Raw genomic sequence first — 17,101 nt, 5'->3', positions numbered from 1 at the left:
TGTAGGAGTCGCTGTCCACAACGCCCGATCCCAACCCATCAGTTTCCCTCCTCCTAATACTGCCAATGTGTATTAGTGCGGACGACCAGCTAAACTGAAAGCAATGTGGAGCGCTGGGCTCGAACAGGGAGGCGTACCTGTTCGAGCCCAGTCTCCAGTATTCGTGGTGAGCGCCTTGCCCACTGCACCACGTAGCCGCCCCATAGCAAATACTTCTTTACTTTGACCAGAGTACTCATTTATCTAGGTATTTCTACTTTTACTTAAGTAAAGGAACGGTGTACTTCTTCCACCACTGTAGCCATACAACAAATAAATTTTATGGGTGGAACTAGGGTTGAATATGTCTCAGGGGGGACTATAGACACTAGGTGGAACTAGGGTTTATTACGTCTCAGGGGGGACTGACACTAGGTGGAACTAGGGTTGAATACGTATCAGGGGGGACTATAACACTAGGTGGAACTAGAGTTGAATACATCTCAGGGGGGACTATGCGACACTAGGTGAAACTAGGGTTGAATACGTATCAGGGGGGACTATAGACACTAGGTGGAACTAGGGTTGAATACATCTCAGGGGGGACTATGCGACACTAGGTGAAACTAGGGTTGAATACATCTCAGGGGGGACTATGACACTAGGTGGAAGTTTCAAGTTCAAGTTTGTTTATTATTTGTCACAACAAAATACAGAATACTTTATGATGAAATGCTTGTTTCTGTAGGAGCCCCTGAGAGTGTGCTACATACAGTAAAAAAAAAATAAAGTAAGTAAAGGAATGTTCAGTCAATATATACATATATACAATAAACAATACAGAGTAAAACGAGTAACAGTGAGGTACAATGCAGAAATGAGATGAGGTACAAAACTTAGGGTAGGGTGCCAATGAGGTATGAATGTAGTGCAAATCGCTTTAATAATAGATAAATATAAAGTGTGTTAAAGTGTCTAAAGTGAGTAAAGTGAGTGGTAAGGTGAGTGTTTAAAGTGGGTGTGTACATGTGGATGTGTGTGCAGTGAGTGTGTAGATGATTGTTGTTACATAGTGTCATTGAGAATCCTGATGGGCTGGGGATAGAAGCTCCTTCTGAGTCTCTCTGTACTGGCCATGAGACTCCGGTAGCGCTTGCCGGACCGCAGCAGTTCAAAGAGGCAGTTGTTTGGGTGACTAGAGTCTTTGATTATTCTCTTAGCCTTGGCCCTGCAACGCTTGTTATAAATGTCCTGGAGAGTGGGAAGCCCACCTCCAATTGTGCATTCGGGGCCACTCTCTGTAGTCCGCTACGGTCTTGTGCGGTGCTATTCCCAAACCAGGAGGTGATGTTACCAGTCAGGATGCTCTCTATTGTGCATGAGTAGAAGACTCACTTTGAACTTCCTTAGGCGCCTAAGGAAGTAGAGGCGTTGCCGTGCCTTCTTCACTACACTGTCAATGTGTGTGGTCCATGTCAAGTCCTCGGTTATGTGGACTCCGAGGTACTTAAAACTGTTCAGTCTCTCGACCGGTGCCCAGTCGATGCTGAGGGAGCTGTAGTCCCTGGCCCCCGACCTCCTAAAGTCCACAATCATCGTTTTGCTGACGTTCAGGGAGAGGCTGTTCTCCCGACACCACCGCGCCAGGAACTAGGGTTGAATATGTCTCAGGGGGGACTATATGACACTAGGTGAAACTAGGTTTGAATATATGTCTCAGGGACTATGACACTATAGGTGCACAAAATTATGCTCAATATCTGTAGAGGCTTACTTTGATCTCCTCCCCTCCCCTTTATTACAGACATCCCTAAAACAAAACCATGAATGATACATTTGTAACACAGCAGGGTCATTACAATAGGCTGAAAATGTTCCATCTTGTTTGTCCATTAATGTTAACTGCTGGAAACACACACACACTTTCTCAACGCGACTTTCCCTCACAGCTGATCAGAGAGAAAAAAAGACAGACGCGCAAACATACTTGCATTTGAATCCAAAATATTGATAAATCCTCTGCCATTGTTGTCTCTAGTCTTCTTTCTCTGCCTCATGTGAAGTTGAATCTACTCTAGAACTGTTAGTAGTAGTAGTATCTGACAATATCATAATTATATGTTTTATATCATATAAAAACATTTATACATCGTATGTCATGCCTTTTTATTTTACACATAGGGGAGAGTGGGGTGAGTAGTTCCACTTTTTACTTAAAGTGCCTTTAAAGCAAGGGGATTACAGTAATGCCCCCAACTAAAATATGTACATATAGTTTAGGATGTTGTGTATCCCTGGGGACAATCACTTTGGATCTTAAATAAACTGTTTCAGAAATATAGCTTTAGAAAAAAAAGTGGTTTTGTGGCACAACTTGCCCCCGGTGTGGGGTAAGTTGTGACATTTCTTCAGCTAGACAGATAGTAAATTATATTGACCATATTGACCAAATTGTTTACACTGCCTGTGTTGTTTTTACTACCTGTACACTGTGTTGTTTACTACCTGTACCCCCCCCCCACTCCCCCCCCCCCATGCTGCTATGATGCCTGAATTTCCCCAAGGGGATCAATAAAGGAATATCTTATCTTATCTTATTAGAGAGAATACACTGGGGTAAATTGTGCCATTGATAATTTTATGTAAAACAGATCATTTTAATCTCAAAAGCGGTAAAAGCACCCTGCAGATCTTCATCTCCTTTCCAACCTGACGTATAGTCTTCCCCTGTTGCACCTCTTTCACTGCTCTTTCCAACTTCTCAAGAGGAGTTGAAACCCTGTCTGTCTTCCATTTGTATATCTGCGTGGCATGATGGATTTTGGTCTAAAATTAAGAATATCACATCACACACTAAAGCACTAAAACATGTGTGAACTGTTTTCAAAGTTGTCTATAATTGTTCAAACACAGCAATAAAAAAAACTTGATCATACAAATTTTACTTTGGAGGGCAAAAAACTGTTTTTTTAACTTAAATGTGCTTACCTCTCAAGCCAGGTGTCTCCCTTCTCTGCAGGTTGAGTGAAATGGATGCCTCTTTAAAAATATGTTGTCACATGACCAACTCCTTCTATGGTTTTCTAGATAACAGGGGTGGAACTACATGCCCCTTGGCACTACTCACCCCACTCTCCCCTACTTTGAGTGAACTGTCTCTCTCAAAAAGGTTTGTTAAGTTTGAGGGTCAGGCCGTGGTCAGAGAGAGGGGATATAGCCAGTAAAGCCTTTCACACCAGCGATCGCTATCTTGGTAACCATCTGACATCCTGCTTTCTTATCTTAAGTGCCCAAAGAAAGTTAAACATTTTGTTGACTCATGCATTCCTAAATGTAAAGACTTTGTTCCCGCTCTTTTCTTTGTAAAAGAATATAAAGCCCTGCTGGGGGTTGACTCTCACTTGTCTTTCACTTCTTCACTATCGCACATCTTGTTTATTCTCCCTTTAAGCAATAGGCCTAGTTTCTATATAACTAGAACTAACAATCTTTTGACTATTGTATGGATCCATACTGTAATAAAATCATATTGAACTTTAGAAATGGTCTCCTGACCATTCTACTTTTGGACAGCAATTAAATGATATTAATATTTATATTTGTAACCTGTTAACGTTCAGGCGCACACTTCGCAGCACTTTGCCCTCGTCTGTCGGCCTAGCACTGTATTTTTGCAGATCAACCAATATGTTGTTGGAAAGTTGAATTTGCCGCCTTTCTCGGTTTTGATTGATTGATTGATTGAAAACTTTATTAACAGATTGCAGAATGGGTACAATACAGTACAGCTCAATACACACAATTGTTAAGGGGATGCAGACCAGAGAAAGACTTTCGTCTTGTTTACATCAGGGTCCCCCATTTTCAATTCATCATAACATATATGACATACATGACATACAGATAGACAGTACTGCTACATCTATAAATGTATGACATACCAGATTTGCAAATACAGTACTGTTTGTGATACAAAAAGAGTCCAGAAAAGGGAGTATATACATTTGACGTAAAAACTGTACATTGGAGGAGGTTGGGTGTGTGGGATATTTGTGGATATCCTGAAGAAGAATGTTCTCAGTCAACCAAGGTCAAGATAATAAGGTTTATTATCCAGACAGATAGAAATATACATGAGTACATAGAGAGAATGGCTGAGGGGCTCTCCCCAGGTGATCAGCTGAAATGACCCAGGTAAAAGACCTGGATTTATCTCGGGAGGAGACTTATATAGTTAACAAGGGGGGGGATGTGGTCCCATTTGATAGGTCAAATGGGGGGGGGGGGGATACAGGTTTGGGGAGAGGGGCACAGGATTGGGGAGAAAGGGGGGGGGGCACAGGATTGGGGAGAAAGGGGAGGGGAATGTTTTATTCCACAGAGAGGGGGGGGGGGGGGCACAGGTAAGGGGAATATATTTACATGAGAACATTATATTATACCACAATTATACCACAGGTGGGGTTGGGTGGGGGGGGGTTGGGTAGGAGGGGTTGGGGGGGGAAACACTGTACAACTGTACAAGCAAAACTGTACATTGGAATATTGACAACCATACTAGGTAATTTACTGTACATTGGAGGGGGTTGGGGGGGGGGAAACACTGTACAAACAAGCAAAACTGTACATTGGAATATTGACAACCATACTAGGTAAATTACTGTACATTGGAGGGGGTTGGGTTAGGACATTTACAGGGGCCAGTTTCGAATTGCAGTCTCCCGTAGGTGTTCTTTGAGAGTGGTTTTGAAAGTGGGTAGTGATTCACATTCCTTTACAGCTTTGGGTAGGGCGTTCCACATTGATGTGGCATAATTGCGAAACGTGTTTAGTCCCTTGTTTGAGCCGAATCTGGGTTTGACATGATTTGTGGAGCTCCCTCTGGTGTTGTGATCGTGGTATTCACTGACCTTTGGGAAGTATTTTGACATGTACATGGGTACCTTGGTCGTGTAGTGTATCTTGTAGACCAGGCCCATTGCAAGTTGCTGTACTCTGTCGTCTACTCTAAGCCATCCTAGGTTGTCAAAGTGGGCAGGGGTGAGGTGGGTTCTAGGAGTAAGGTCAAGCAGTAGTCTGACCAATTTGTTTTGAGATGTTTGTAATTTAGTTTTTAGCGCCTTTGAGGTGCTTTGGTACCATGAGGTGCAAGCATAGTCATAGTACCCTTGAATGAGTGCTCCTGCCAGAGTCTTCAGGGTATTCTTGTTTACCAGAGAGGAGATCCGGTACAAGAATCGAGTTCGTTGGTTGACTTTTTTTATTACATTGGATGCCATTTTGTCACAGGAGAGATTAGCCTCTAGGATGGAACCCAGGTAGGTAATTTCATCTTTCCTTGTGACAATATTGTCACCCACTGTAACTGAGAAGCCGTCGGTCTTGCTGAGTTTGTTATTTGAACCGAAGAGAATGGACTCTGTTTTGCCCATGTGTAATGATAGTTTGTTATCAGCGAGCCATATGCAGATTTTGCCGAGTTCCGAGCTGAGGGTTTTTTCAACCTGTAACTTGTTCTTGTCAGAGACCAGCAGGGCTGAGTCGTCCGCAAACAGGAACAAGTTGCAGTCACAAGCCATTTTGGATGAATTATTACTGATACAAGGATTACAAAAACATCTGTAAAAGACTCATTTTCTGTGGGATTGTTATAAACTTTGGACCTGTACTGTAGATAAGACTTCAGGCTATGGAACCGTTATGGTTTCCAGCTCTTACCTCTCAGCTGGAACAAAAAAAAAGACATCTGGCAACAAGTAAACAAAACGTTTATTTTTATTTCAGTGTGTTCAAACCTCTAACTCTATTACATTAGCACTCAGATTCTTCTCCTGTATGTGGAAGAAAGTTCAGAATGTTTCCTTTCAAAAGAGACCAGACTCATGTATGTGCTATAAGTGGTTCAAGTAATCTATTACTTGCAAATTACTTTGGGTATGCAATCCGTCAGGCGTTTTAAGCAATAGGCCTAGTTTCTATATAACTAACTAACAATCTTTTGACTATTGAAAAGATATTCATCATTACAAGAAGTGAAACTTAAGCTAATCTGTACTGCGACTGCTGCTGCACAGACCTATAAAATAGCACTGCTCTGTTAAGTATTGATAACATGCTTAGTATTTAAAAAAGAAAAAATGTGAACGTGGACACTGATATGGGAATTATATTAAAAAAATTATAATAATCATACAGTGGGCAAGTAATTTACCTTGATGCCTGAACACAAAGTAACACCCGAGTAACCGGAGTGAGCCTAGGTGGAACAGAGTATAACTTGTACTACTAGTCTTATTTGGGATTTTTGTTGCTTTTTTCCTGTTGCAAACTCGTATCGAAAACGGTTACAAGGGTAGGGGAGAGTGGGGTAATTTTTGCCAAGGGGCAAGGAGTGCCACCTCTGTTATCTAGAAAACCATAGAAGAAGTTGGTCATGTGACAACATATTTTTGAAGAGGCATCCATTTCACTCAACGTGCAAAGAAGGGAGACACATTTAAGCACATTTAAGTAAAAAAAAACATTGTTTTGCCCTCCAAAGTAAAATTTGTATGATCAAGGTTTTTTTATTGCTGTGTTTGAACAATTATAGACAACTTTGAAAACAGTTCACACATGTTTTAGTGCTTTAGTAAGTAAGCTACACCATGAGTCTATACAGTTAGCATGATGCTAGCTCAAAACAGCTGGGGGATGCATTTTTTTCAAAATGGTAGGCTTGGGGTGATTTGTGCCAAAGCGCCTGGGTTAAGTTGTGCCAACTTATAATTATTAACTATATATATTACTTTGTTGTATTTTATTGTTATTGTACATTGTATTCTTACATTTTATCACTAAAACTATGTAATATTCTTAATTTTAGACCAAAATCCATCATGCCACGCAGATACAAACGGAAGACAGACAGGGTTGCCTGTACGTTAATGCCAAGCAAGCAGTGCAAAAATGCTTCCGCATTCGTCACCGCACGCTAGTGCGGTAAAGCGCCCTTCTTTTCAGACAAATGCTACCGTGCGTGCACCGGCGGCGGCGTGCTCGCTCAGGTGCGTGCGTGCGCCGGCGTGCTCGCGCGAGGTGCCTGCGCATGCGACACGAGCGGAGCTCAATATATATAAGTCACCGCCCCTTATTCAGTATCTAGCAAATAGCTCAATTGGCAAGGACACATGGCTGTGGATCCTATGGCTTGTTTGCTGGCGAGTTCGAATCCCATCGAAAATATTTTTTAACGTGATTTTTTTTTAACGTGTATTCTTTCGCCGATTAAGGTTAGGCATTGTTTCGGAGTTGGTTAAGGTTAGAACGGTTAAGTTTAGGCGCTGTTAAGGAGCTGGTTAAGGTTAGAGTTTGTCAAAGAGAATGGCAATATAATTTCTATGGTTAAGGTTAGGCATGGTTAAGGTTAAGGTTAAGGTTAGGCATTGTTTCGGAGTTGGTTAAGGTTAGAACGGTTAAGTTTAGGCGTTGTTAAGGAGCTGGTTAAGGTTAGAGTTTGTCAAAGAGAATGGCAATAGACAGCCTATTTCCGCGAAAATGAAAGGCGCATTACTGCATGCCACTACGGTAAATTTTTGCACTGCTTGCTTGGCATAAAGCTACACGCGACAGGGTTTCAACTCCTCTTGTGAAGTTGGAAAGAGCAGTGAAAAAGGTGCACCACGTCAGGTTGGAAAGGAGATGAAGATCTGCAGGATGATTTTACCACTTTTGAGATTAAAATGATCTGTTTTACTTAAAATGATCAATGGCACAATTTACCCCAGTGTATTCTCTCTAATGTCACAACTTATAAGACATGCCACAAAACCACTTTTTTTTCTAAAGCTATATTTCTGAAACAGTTTATTTAAGATCCAAAATGATTGTCCCCAGGGATGCACAACATCCTAAACTATATGTACATATTTTAGTTGGGGGCATTACTGTAATCCCCTTGCTTTAAAGGCACTTTAAGTAAAAATTGGCACTTATTACCCCACTCTCCCCTATAGCTAACAGCTAACAGTGTCCATTATACACCTGGTTCGAAACTGAACCAAGTGGAGAGTATAAAGCAACACAACATAGGAAAACTACCTCAAGCTTTTTTTGGTCTTATTTGAATGGAGACATTCATCTTGTGTCATATGGTCAAATCGCTCCTTAGCTGTATCCACCCACTCGCTTTTTTCTCCTCTGCTGAGGAATCTATTAGACATTTCTGTGGAATAATGTTGAATAATCTGTCGTCACTGCAAATCCTTCGAACCCAATGAAACTGACCGATAGGCAGACTTTTTATGAGTGGTCGTGGGTGAAAACTGTCTCCTCTTAGCATGGTATTTCGGTCTGTGGGCTTACAAAAGAGATCAATTTGAACTCTTGCCACTGAAGCGCTCCATATCATATTCCAAAGTGAAACGCCAAATGGTCAATACAGGAATTTGAATACTGATTGAAGTCTATACAATAAAATCTTTGAAAAGAAAGGGTTCACACCAAAATAGTTTTCAACATAACCCGTATATAGTGTTTTGCTTCCCATTCCAGTGCATTTCCATTGTGCATAGAAGTAATTTTTTAAACAAAAAAAAGGTTATTCGTCAAGACAATGATAGCCAAATCCTACATGCACCCAGTGCTAGGTTAGCACATGGCCAGGCGTCGACTTAGAAAACACTGGAGTGCCTCTCTCCCACCCTCGTGTGGAATGTTGGTATATATATAAAAAAAAAAATTAATTGATCAAATCTATCCTTTGTATAGGAGGGGCGCGTGACAACCTCTGGCTTAATAAAGGAGGAAGGAAACACTACAGATTTGTCAATTAAATCGACTAATCGATCATTGGAAAGAAAAAAAGAAATCCATGACTACTGATCAACAAAAGGACTGTTCTACTATTTTCCCAATCTAGCACCTAAGGATGTGTGCATAACTATTCTCACTCTACGTCATGACATCTTCGATGCCAAACAATGCACAGTGGATTTGTATTGCAAGTGTGTGTGTGTGTGTGTGTGTGTGTGCGTGCGTGCGTGCGTGCGTGCGCGTGTGTGTGTGTGTGTGTGCAATGTGCATGTATCTTTTTTAAGTGTTTATGTGTGTCATGTTTAGGGTTATGGACAGAGGTGGTCCTCCATGCTATGCACCAGGTGCTGGTCTGGTCCCTCTGCTCCAGTGATCCGTGTCTGGGTGGATCCCCTCCCAGCTGGGGCACCACACAGTTGTGTGTGTCTGTGTGCATGCATGTGTGTGCATGTGTGTGCATGTGTGTGCATGTGTGTGCGTGTGAATGTGTGTGTGCATGTGTATGTATGTGTGTGTGTGTGTGTGTTTGCGTGCGTGTGCCAAAGTGAGGTGCCATGTGGATGAGGTGATTCGATTAGCGGCAACTGAGGCCTGTATGTCTGGCTAGATGACCTGGCAGGCTGGACCCGAGTCCGTTTCCAGCTTGGGGCTTGTTTCTCAGACAGTGGGATCCCAGGGCACTGTGTGTCTTTGTGTTTGTGTACATGTTTGTGTGTGCGCGCATGCGTGTGGTTTTTGTATGTGTGTATGACTGTGTGTCTGTCAATATACTGCATTTGTGTGTTTCATAGTCCAGCTTTTCACCAATGGCCACATGACGGTTCATTCAACAACTGAGTCAATGCCGCCCAACAGCATAGAGCCCATACACACAGCATGAGAAACCATGCCCACCGTTTCTCTTTTGTTTATCCTTCAAATAAATTTCAATTTCAAATTTACTGCAGAGCTGCAGCAGTACCAGAGCATACTGCAGAGCTGCAGCAGTACCAGAGCAGGCTGTGTTCACCAGCCACACCGGCCTGGTTCTCATTACAGACACCTTTACCAAACTCTCCTCTAATCCCAAAAAACACACAACAATGAGACTGCAACTACATTAAAACACACAACAATATTAGAGGGTGGGAAAGCTGGCGGGGTGGGTCCGGGTCGTTGTAAACAGCGACTCCTACAGTTCGGTCGGGGCGCCTGCTCAGTGAGAGTCCGCGCTGCCAGGTGAAAAAGAAGCGGTTGATTGGCTAGACGTGTGTCGGAGGAAGCACGTGATAGCCTCCACTCTCCCAGACCGACTGTGGGGGGTAAGTGCGCAGCGACCAGGAAGGGGATTGGGAATTGGCATAACGACTAACATTGGGATGGGAGAAAATCGGAGGAAAAAGGAGGGAAAAAGAGATAAAAAAAACACACAACAATGAGACTGCAACTACATTAATACACACAACAACGAGACTGCAACTACATCAATACACACAACAATGAGACTGCAACTACATTAAAACACACAACATGCAACTACATCAAAACACACAACAATGAGACTGCAACTACATTAAAACACACAACAATGAGACTGCAACTACATCAAAACACACAACAATGAGACTGCAACTACATTAAAACACACAACAATGAGACTGCAACTACATTAAAACACACAATGAGACTGCAACTACATTAAAACACACAACACTGCAACTACATCAAAACACACAATGAGACTGCAACTACATCAAAACACACAACAATGAGACTGCAACTACATTAAAACACACAATGAGACTGCAACTACATCAAAACACACACTGAGACTGCAACTACATCAAAACACACAACAATGAGACTGCAACTACATTAAAACACACAATGAGACTGCAACTACATCAAAACACACAACAATGAGACTGCAACTACATCAAAACACACAATGAGACTGCAACTACAGTCTCCTACCAAAACCCACCCATTCAAACATTGTACTTTTCTGCATTTAATTTTGTTTATTAGAAGATCAAGATCTAGTTTTGAAAGGGTGCTGCACATACACCGCCTACAAATAACTCCCTATTCACCTTACTGTACGTTTCTAAAGTGTTAGTAAAAGTAATAGTATTATAGTTAATACGGTAACTAAGCAACATAGAAGCTGCTGATTTTGTCTTTCAACTGCCTATGAGCTTGTGACACTGGATTAATTCGCCTTTGAAATCAACTTGTAATGAAAACGCCAAGCCCTTTGTTCCATTCCAATACACATGTCTTCATTATAGGGATAATGAACTAGTTACAGTAAATAGTTGCAAGTTCAGCTACAGTACCAGAAATAAACAGACAATGCCAGAAGTGGGCGGGGCTTATAAGTTGAATCACACCAATCTCGCCTGACAAACCACTTAAATCTGGCCGCATGTCACACATCCATATTTAACAGCCTCACTCCATTGCAAATAATCTCGTCTCCTCTTGTTTTTGAATCTCAACCAAATCGCTCTCTAAGACTGATGCCCTTCTCCCTCCTCCTCCTCCTCCGAGCTTGGCTCTGGTGCCGTGGCTGGCAGCCGGGGGTACCCAGGTGTGGTGCTGGAGGTACCCAGCTGTGAGGCCACCAGCCCAGGCATGACTCACAACCAAGTCCCCTCCAAGCCCTGTCACACTGTCAGTCACGGCTGACAGCAGCCACAGCAGGGCACAGAGCGTGCAGGATGGCGGGGCTGTGTGTGACAGGGAGGTGAAATGTGAGTGTCCTGGGAGGGAGGTGTGTGTGTGCGTGTGTGTATGTTTGTGTATAAGACCATCTTTAAGAGTGGTACCACTGTAATGTACATCGCTGAAAGGAGGTCGTAATGCCAAGTAATAATCACAGGGCATTGCATCTTTAAGAGTGGTACCACTGTAATGTACATCGCTGAAAGGAGGTCGTAATGCCAAGTAATAATCACAGGGCATTGCTAATGCAATGACAGCGTGGCGGGGCGACAGTGGCTCCAGGAGGTAGAGCGGTCGTCTGGTAATCAGAAGGTTCCCAGTTTGATTCTGGCTCTTCCCAGCAGCGCGTCCTTGAGAAAGACACTTAACCCCAAACTGCTCCCAACGAGCAGGTTGGCACCATGCATGGTTTCCTCCGCCGGCGGTGGGTGAGTGAGTGAATGAGTGAATGAGTGAGGCACGAGTTCTAAAGTGCTTTGGATAAAAGCGCTGTATAAACGCAGGCCATTTAGACGGAGTAATGCTAATAACGGCGATGGAATTGGCACAGGCGTTATCTGGCGTGTGTCTGCCTGGAGATGTTTCTTCATCATCTCCCTAGGGGTACATTCTTATTTTAATTATAAACAGTGGTATCTATCTAGTATCTACACACTTCTTATTGGAGTTCAGGGAATATCGCCGCAGAGGTAATCAGAACTACACATCTGTTACTGCAATGCTTCCCAGAATGTAGGTTAATATATAGCATACTCATACCTACAAGGTCCTTGGGGATAATAATCCCCCTGTACTTACCCAGGTCTACAGAGATGGGGAAATGTCCAGAAAATAACCACAGAGGATAGTCAGATCTACAGCTACACCCTGCAGATGGTACCGTATAGCTATAATGTAGGTACACAGTGCTTGGGGACCAGTAACTTACCTATTGAGATGGGGAATTATCCAATATTTACCACGTAACTTATCCAGACCTATCCAGTAATTACCCAGATATCACATTGTTATCAGTATTTACCTGGTAGCGAGGAGAAATATGGACAATAACCAGTAACTGGTTGGAACTATACAGCTTATCCTACCTCCCAGATGATGGTTTGTTTCATGGTAGTTTACCTTTACCTGCAGCATTTACGCACTGTATTATGAAGAAAGCTACATGTAGGTTAACTAACAAGATGACGTAAGTTAACAGTAACAGCAAAAGATAAAAAGTGTAAGACCAGTCTTGTAATTGTCTTAATTTAAGATTAAGTGTTCTGTTCATGTACTCTTCTGTGATGAATTTCCATTAGAATATGATAGCTACAACATATGTGTGTGTGTGGGTTTACTATATATATGACAATAGTCTAATGCATATATAATAATATATATTATATAAGCATTAGACTATTGTCATTGATTTTGTCATATGTAATCAACAAGGCCCTTCATGATCATCAGTATGCTTTAACCCGAGTCATTAAACAAAATATGATAAATTATATACAGTAGCAGATATGTGATTTCACTTTAGTTTGCGGTACAGTTATGTCATGTGTCAAAAATAGCCTCCAAGAGAGATTAATAAGGGTCTAATCGTGGGAAATAAAGATGCAATGTCCTGGCAGCTTCCATAGCCTAATCCCTAATGTTACTGGGGTCGGACAGCAACATGACATTAAATGTCTTAACTGGTATGGGAGTAAAGCATTGAGGAAGCACACAGGTTATAGTGAATATGCAAGTTTAAACAGATGGGTTTTCAGTTGTGATTTAAATGATGATAGGGAGTCAGACATGTGGGGGCAGGGAGTTCCAGAGTCTGGGAGTCGAGCAGCTGAAAGCTCGAGCACCCATGGTACTGAGGCGTGAGCTGGGGATGGATAGGAGTCCAGTAGAGCAGCGGTTCTCAAACTATGGGTCGCGACCCAAAGTGGGGTAGTGGGTAGGTGACAGCGCATTGGCAAGTAAAACAAATTATATATAATAATAATGTTTTAAATAATAATAATAATTTATTTTTTATGTTCTGGCAACATATTTAGGCTAAATATGCCCCGTTTTATAAATGTGTATTGATAACATAGTGCTGTAATAAAATGTTCTAATAAATATGCATGATCAAGTTCAACGTGTGCTTTTATTTTGATATTCCTTAATTCCACGTTGAAATTACGCGATACATTAAGTGTGGGGTCGCCAAAATAAATCCTAAATAAAATGTCTGTTGAGGGGTTTGGTGGGAAGGCCGGTGAGGAGAGCGTTGCAGTAATCGATCCGGGATGTGACGAATGAGTGGACCAGGGTCTCAGTGTTTGATTGGGACAGAGATGGGCGGAGTCTGGAGATATTATGGAGGTGAAAGAAGGCAGACCGGGTGATGTTTTTGATGTGTGGTGCAAAGGAGAGGGAGCCGTCCAGAATGACACCGAGGCTTTTAACTTGGGGCGAGAAGGGTACAGGGAAGCCGTCGATTGGTGATGTTCGGAACTGGGGTGTTTTGTGATTTGGTGAGGGTGGATTTGGAGCCGATGAGCAGGGCCTCAGTTTTGCTGCCATTTAACTTCAAGAAGTTTCTGCTCATCCAGCTCCTAATGTCCTCAAGGCAGGTGGTGAGGGAGGTGGGGGGAAGGGCAGTGGTGGGTTTGGAGGAGATGTAGACCTGTGTGTCGTCTGCATAGCAGTGGTAATGGACCCCATGGTGATATTTTCGGTCATGTGCGGTTGTGTGTGTGTGTATGCTCACTATATCTCGCATACTACGGGCTGATCAGCCTGTGTGTGATGTTTGTTATTTCTGTGAGAGGAATACTCTAATATGAGCCATAATGTTTAGTTATTTCCTCTTGGTAAAGCAACAAGACTTCTTTACAACACACTTTGAGCATTTCAGTATTGCCAGTAGGAGGCAGTGTGGCACTTTGCTTCTCACACAAACTCTTTAAGATAAGATAAGATATTCCTTTATCGATCCCCTTGGGGAAATTCAGGCATCAGGCATTTATGAGTGGACTCTTTGCTTTCTCACTCCACGAAGCTGAACAGAAGTAACTGTCGCCGTCTCACTGTGTGTGTTCCACTTAAACCCTTTTTGGATATGCACTCGGGACAATGCGTGGAGAATCCTCCAGTTGCCTTTTCGGACATGTAGCACACAGCATGAAATTCTCTGCGGCAGACGTGTTCGGACATATGGAAATATGCTTGGTTTAGGCACCTAGGTAGAGCCAGGGCATGACACAGAAAGCCTAGCTCCTCCGCCTGTGTATGGAATATCATAATTTTAAATATTTATTTAACCACTTAAGGATCAATGGCCCGAATACGGGCCGTCACACACTCGCACGCACGTCGCAGCACTTTGCCCTCGTCTGTCGGCTCCGGGCTGCGTTTTCACCGATCAACCAATACATTGTTGGAAAGTTGAATTTGCCACCTTTCGATCGTCACCACACTCAACCTATTGCGTGATTCCATTCTCGAGTTACAAGACGAAACATCAGGCGAGCATCATTTGACAAGCCGATCTGACGAGTGACCACGTCCGGTTGTGAATGGTCCTGAAATTGACCAGTCACCACTGATGGCGAATATTATTGACCACCGTTGTAGCCAAGGAGCGTCTGCTCCGGAAGCGATCTCAGACGGGCGCTCAGAGTGGGGGAAGGTGACGCAAGAAGATGAAAAAGTCCATTGTTTTGACGAGAGCCTCTGAATGAAGGCCATTTTGGATAATCATGCCGAATTTTTACCGGTACACACATTACAAAAACCTTTGTAAAACATTCATTTCCCGTGGGATTTTTATCAACTTTGGACCTGTACTACATAAGACTTCAGGCTATGGGACCATTATGTTTTCTAGCTCCTACCTCTCAGCTGGAACTTAAAAACAGGAATCTGGCAACCAGTAAAAAGAAATGTGAGTACACAAAACTTTTACTTCAGTGTGTTCAAACCTCGGTTACTCAATTTCATTAGCACTCAGTGATTTTTAGCACTATTTCATTAGCACTCAAAGAGACCAGACTCATGCATGTGCTGTAAGTATAAAGTATAATAAATCGCAAATAACTTTGGGTATGCAATCGTAATACATTTTTTAATGAACTAGCCCCGATCCTTAAATGATATGTAACTCGACATCTCCAAGTCCAGTATAACCTATAATTGCTAATCTTACAAACTATTGTGGGTGAATAATTAATTGAAACCCAATAGGTATTATTAGCTTGCAAATTCACCATCATTTCACCTACTCATACCTACCTCATACCTACTCTGTGGAAATAATGGTCTTGCGCTAGACCAGTGATGAGATGTTTTGTGTTTTCTACTTCGTTCTCCAATAGTCCAGGACCAGTTTAGCCTACAATTGTCAATCTTACAAACTCTTGTGGGTGAATAATTTAATCCTAATAATGTAATTTAAGTCTGTAAAAGAAAAGAAAATAATCTATAATAAGCCAATTATCCATAAATTATGCCTGTTTACTCACCGTTGTATTCATTTGTATGTGCAAATTTAATAGAAAAACAAAATGACCAATTAAGCTAATGATCTCAGGAAAAGTAGGTATTATGTGACCAGTCGGCAAAATCATCTGCATTTCCCATTCCGGCCCCCTTGGTAATCGAGTTTGACACCCCTGCTATAGGGCATGCCGCATTTGTGCTCTACCGAGCACACTTTCTAGTTTACACTGTCGCCAATGGCATTATGTCACAATGTGTAGGGCTTTCTCACATCTGCGTTTAACTGTGGATACAGACTGCTATCAGTTTGCCTCATGGCAACTCATCTCACATGCAGATGCCGGCACATTTAGCTTTTTATTGCTACAATAATGGTTCTTGGCAAGGATCCCACAGATAATGGAAACTGGTCAGGAGTGGGCATTGGCCATATGTGTTCTTGTGGTGAAATGATAATCACCACAAGGGGGAAGGGGAGATTGATTAAATAATGACTCCACTAGTAGGCCCAATTGATTCAATATCTAGCCTATAACCATTTGTTAAATTATCTTTGTGGCTATTCATTCATTTTCTTTGCAAGTTGCAATGGCAAGATAAAGAAATGATAGAAATGTACATGCATTTCTCTACAAAAGTAAGAGGGGGAAAAGACAAATGCAAACAATGCAATCTCAAATCTCCTGAAACACCTGCTGCTACTGTCACAGGTCCACCTAAATTGACCCGGACGCAAGAATGACCTTGGGGCAGCAGGTTCTCAAACAGTAACACAGATAGAGGATTGAAGAGTGAACAAGGACAATCTTTATTTGTACAATTTTATCTGTCGATCTGTTTGTACAATCTTCTGTGTCAAGTGACAACTAGCTGGGGAAAAGGTATCAACTTACCTCTACAGCCATCTACTAGCACCAAAATAGTGGAGGCTATCACACACACTACAATTATAGGTGTATGGTTACATACACTTCAATGCCAAAAGGGCAGGTTTAGTCACACAGTTAATGCTGGCATATGGTTACGTGTGCCACTCGCACACTGTGCAATACTATACCTAGGTGTCATGCCCAACACAGGGACCAATCAGATAATACCAAAAGCACTGCAAGCCACAAAATCTAATACTGCCTTTTACTTCAGTGTGTTCAAACCTCTG

Source organism: Notolepis coatsorum, assembly GCF_963971535.1.
Source record: "Notolepis coatsorum genome assembly, chromosome: 11".
In the NCBI taxonomy this organism is placed as follows: Eukaryota; Metazoa; Chordata; class Actinopteri; order Aulopiformes; family Paralepididae; genus Notolepis; species Notolepis coatsorum.
This window is presented reverse-complemented; position numbering follows the sequence as displayed.